This window comes from Chiloscyllium plagiosum, chromosome 21 (genome assembly GCF_004010195.1).
Source record: "Chiloscyllium plagiosum isolate BGI_BamShark_2017 chromosome 21, ASM401019v2, whole genome shotgun sequence".
NCBI lineage: Eukaryota > Metazoa > Chordata > Chondrichthyes > Orectolobiformes > Hemiscylliidae > Chiloscyllium > Chiloscyllium plagiosum.
Genome location: NC_057730.1, coordinates 52931359 through 52936594, shown reverse-complemented (window position 1 = coordinate 52936594; position 5236 = coordinate 52931359).

Below are 5236 nucleotides of genomic sequence, written 5' to 3'. Positions count from 1 at the left end.
TACAGGCGAGGGAAATGTGGCGCGGTGTGGTGAGTGATGCTGGTACAGGTGAGGGAAATGTGGCGCGGTGTGGTGAGTGATACTGGTACAGGTGAGGGAAATGTGGCGCGGTGTGGTGAGTGATGCAGGTACGGGCAAGGGAAATGTGGCGCGGTGTGGTGAGTGATGCAGGTACGGGGAAATGTGGCGCGGTGTGGTGAGTGATGCAGGTACGGGCAAGGGAAATGTGGCGCCGAGTGGTGAGTTAGTGAGTTGGAGGTGCAGAACGTTTCGATGTTTAGTAACCGAAACAGGTTAATCATCTGCTACCCTTACTGGCTCTTGTTCCTCAGAAACAGCCATGGTCCAACTCAAATTCACATCTTTCTCCAATTGTTCTGCTACAGAATCGTAGTGAACAGCAGCAGGAGTAGGGCCAGGCAGCCCCCTCAAACCTGTTCCACCTCAGATGTTGGGGGGGAGCACAATCTCCTTTCAAGGGTTTTTGTTTTAACCTCAATTTGTTGAGACATGTTAGATTATATCTCTGGTGGGGCTTGAAGTCAGGCTTCCTAACCCAAAGGTTGGGACACTATAACTGTACCACTAGAGCCCTCTTCCTGTCTGATAGGGAACAGGCAGGTCAACCAGCTCCACCTGCTCTGGCACTACTCTCATTGTGTGGTGCAATGGTCGTGTCTCTACCACTGAGCTACGAGACCCAGGTTCAACTCCCGCACACCACAGAGGTGTGGGGTAGTATCTCTAAACAGGTTGATCAGGGCAAAATAAGTACCATCCAGTTGATCCTTGAAGAAACCCACATTCTCACTCTGATGTGAATAATTTGATCTGCCCATCCTTTTATAAAATAAAAGTGAACTCTTCCTGTTTAATCATGCCTCATTACCTTAGAGAAATGAATTTCTGCCTGAGTTTTTCAGTGAAGGGAAATTCAGTTCCACATAATGCTCCTGGGCCCCATAATAAAAACTGTGGTACTGGTTCCCTCCTCACCTTGACGCTAAAACTCACTGACAAAACAGAAGCTGCTCTTATTCCAGTTGGGTTTTTTTTCATCCCAGGGTGCTGTGTTGGCTCAGGGGTTAGCACTGCTGCCTCATGGCATTCGAGCCCCGGGTTCAATCCCAGCCTTGGGCAACAGTCTGTGTGGAGCTTGAATCTTCCCGTTGTGTCTGTGCAGGTTTCCTCCCACAGTCCAAAGGTACCATGCTCAGTTACCCATGACAGGCAGAAGTGAGGCCTGCAGATGCTGGAAACCAGATGCTAGGTTAGAGTGGTGCTGGAAAAGCGCAGCAGTTCAGGCAGCATCCGAGGAGCAGGAAATTTGACATTTTGGGCAAAAAGCCCTTCACCAGGAATAAGGCCTTGTTCCTGATGAAGGGCTTTCGCCCGAAACGTCGATTTTCCTGCTCCTCGGAAACTACCCATGATGTCCAGGGATGTGGTGATTAGGTGCATTAGCTGCGGGAAAAGAAGAGTTAGTGGGGGTGGGTGGGATGTTCTTCAGAGGGTTGGTTTGGAATCGTTGGGCTGAATGGCCTGTTCCACACACTGCAGGGATTCAATTTGTGAAAGTTATCCCAGCCATTTCTCAATTTGTTTTGTTCATCTCATACAGATAATAATTACATTAAAATGCAACCATGCAGCTAACTGCTCAGAACGCGAGTCTTCCACAGTCCTGCTGGTCAGCAGGGAAGAACCAATCAGTTAAACAACTCCACCCATTGCTGGTTCGAGGTGTTGGAGGCTTGTACTGCCTCATGACCTTTGGCATTTTGGGTTCGATGTGTCAGAAATATGCCAAATAAATGAACACACGACCGACCTCAGAAAATAAATTATGCTGTTAATGTACTACCTCCTGCCTCATTATTTTTGAAAAAAGGCAATGACAATTACAATTAGCTGTGAATTACTGAATGTTATGCTACGTTTCCTACGCGCAGTTTACCTGATTTTCCACTGAATGAACACGAAATTCGTACATTAGAGATTAGAGGATGTTACTCCTCAGTACTTCAGGAAACATTTACACAATGGCTTCCTCAGCCTTCTGCAGTTGATGCTTTTGCAAACGCAGCAAGGGGGAAAGAGCCTGGCTGGTAAACCACTTCAGTCTACGCACAGCACTGCGGTGTTACCAGTCGGAGGGTCTGCCGAGGATGTCTGAGATTGAGTGGACCTCGGAAACACGTGATTCTATTTTAAAATTAAAATGCGGAGTTGCAATCGTCTTACCAGACCATCGGGATTGTGGAGAGGTGACTGGTGGGGCTTTAACCTGAGGGTCACTGTGCCTCAGGCGAGGGGAGAGCGTGAGAAGGAGTGGCCTTTATGGTAACCTCAGCCGGTGTGGGAATCGAACCCACGCTGTTGGTGTCGCACTGCATCACAAACCAGCCTTCTGACTGAGCCCCTATTATGTTAATATATAATTAGATGAGCATTTAAGGCCCGTGCAATATCACTGCTCTAGTAATCTGGAGATCCAAACTAATGTTATGGTGGAGTGGTAGTGTCCCTACCTTTGAGCCATGAGGCCTGGGGTCCTACCAACTCCAGAGGGGTGTCATAACAGCTGTGAACATAAGGAGCCTCACCAACTTTTACAGCTGCACCACAGAAAGCATTCTATCCGGATGCATAACGGCCTGATACAGCAACTGCTCTGCCCAGGACCATAAGAAACTACAGAGAGTTGGGTGCACAGCCCAGACCTTCATGGAAGCCAACCTCCCATCCATGGGCTCCATTTATACGACTCGTTGCCATGGAAATGCTGCCAACACCAACACCCCTCCCACCCTGTGATACTCTCTTCTACCCTCTTCTGTCAGGCAGACGATTAAAGAAGCTTAAACATGTACCAACAGGTTCAAGACCGGCTTCTTTCCTGCTGTTATTAGACTGATGAATGGGCCTCTCTAATTTCATATCTAATGTTTGTCTTGCTTTTGTGCATCTCCTGCACAGCCGTAACTTTGCCTCCTCACTCTGTCTAGGCGCCCTATCATCTGTACGTCCTTGTGTGTTAGGATCTGTCTGTACTGCTCACAAAACCAAACTTTACTCAGGCACACCTGCCAACAATAAATCAGTAACAATCGATAATCGTAATAATAATTGGGATTCTACTGACAACTGGTTCATTTCTTTCCCACATCTAAACCGTTTTAACCAGAAATAAACTGCTTTAACCGTTACTAAACTGCTTTAATCTTAATTCCGATGGCACACGACTTGAGAATACCTGACCTCTTTTGTGTTTCCTCCAAATTGCAAATGCTGTTTATTATGTGTCTCTGATTTTTTAGCTTTTGCCAGAAATTCCACCTTTAGCTCCTTCCACAATTCTGTTAGTGTAATTTCAGGCAAATCTTGCAAATCAGTCAGAGAAACCTCTTCCACCTTAGTTGCTACCAACCCCGTCTTATTTATATAATATTTGAAACCAGATATCTGCCCTTTTAATCATTACTCCACATCCAACCACAGATTATCCACTTCCAATATTCCAACACTGAGCCCCTAAACCTTGTTAAAACTCTGACAGGAGCAATAAATCAAGCCCCATTTCTCCATCAGTGAAAATGTCTTATTCAATCACCAAAAATGATCAGTTTGTTTCTCTCTATTACTGTTAACTAGAGTCAAAGAGACTTTCACCAGACTTTTCAATCAACTCAAAAGTTAGACATTTATTACAAGCAAACTTATTCTTCAATCAAGTGGTAACTGGCTATCAACTGAGCTATCACATGAATTAAACTATAACCCCCTTAATCACAAACTCACAAATGCGTAGACAGACAGGAGACACAGATTTACAGAGTAATTACGGTGGGAAATCCCCACGGATCATGTCCAGGTGAGGAGGGTAGAATGAGGTGATGTTCTCACACTTCCTTCAGTTTTGTTGATGAGTTCATGTTGCTGTCAGTCACAGAATGGTGGGAAATCTTCCTGCCACATTTCAGATTCAGTTGAGAAATGCTTACCAATCCTGACATTTGTCTTTTTTTTTGGCCCCCATGCTCCTTTCCTGAGAGATATAGAGAGAGTGCTGCTTTCAGCTCCAGGACCTGACTCCCACGGGCTGAGGGATCAGTCCTGCTGCCAGAGCAGCCTGTTGGAGGGCCAGTTCCTTGTGGCTGTGGAAACCCCTTTACACACTGTAACGTACGACATGTGATAGCATGGCAATATGGTCTCTCACACACACGCACACAAACTCACTCTCTCACACACACACACACGCTTTCTCTCTCTCACACACACACACGCTTTCTCTCACTCCCTCACACACACACACACACTTTCTCTCTCTCTCACACACACACACACATATCACTCTGTGTGCATCTCTCTTTCTCTGTCTCTCTCTCACACACATATTATTTCTGTCACACTTACCTCTGTCTCTGTCTCTGTCACTCTCTCTCTCACACACACACACACACATTCTCTCATATCACCTTTGACACACACATCACTGTGTGTCTCTCTCTTTCTTTGTCTCTCTCTGTCTCTCTCTCTCTCACACACACACACACACACATACACACACACACACTCGGATACAAACAGCCAAACACCGAGACAAACAGATAGACACAGTCTCCGCCCCACGGCCAGAGTTTAGACTAGCCCTGGTCGAAGCCTGCCCTCTGCGTCTCATGTTCAAAGGCACTGGCGTTTTTACGAGGTGCACCCTACAGAGGAACAGGCCAGAGCAGATGGAACCTGATACCCACTGCCGTCGTTATCCAGGACGAGAGGAGTCTCGTTGAAATCTCCGGTCAATTTACAACGGGCAAATAAATGAACCCACCCCCTCCTCCAGTCCCCACAATCCTCCCAATTATCTCCCCAACAATCTGGGAATGGGAGGAGGTGGTGTTGTGGGGAGAGTGGGGGGGGGGGGGGAGAGACACGTAGTCCCCTAACGCCGCATTATAAGTTAGACCCTGTCCCAAAGTAAAAAGAAATACATTTTAATTTCAGAATACGCCTAACTCAGAATTAATTTCGCCAGGAGATGCAGACTGAATTGGACCCGTAGTGATGTGAGGCTAAATTGTTTCAAAGTGAGGTCCGACTGAAGTGGCTGTGTTTTATTTTTGCTGAGATGGGTCGGAGGTGGGGACGGGGGATTGAGGTTTCGTGGTGAAGTTGTGAACGTGGCCTCTCTCCCTGTGTTGGTCAAATGCTGCTTTTGTTGCTGTGAGGG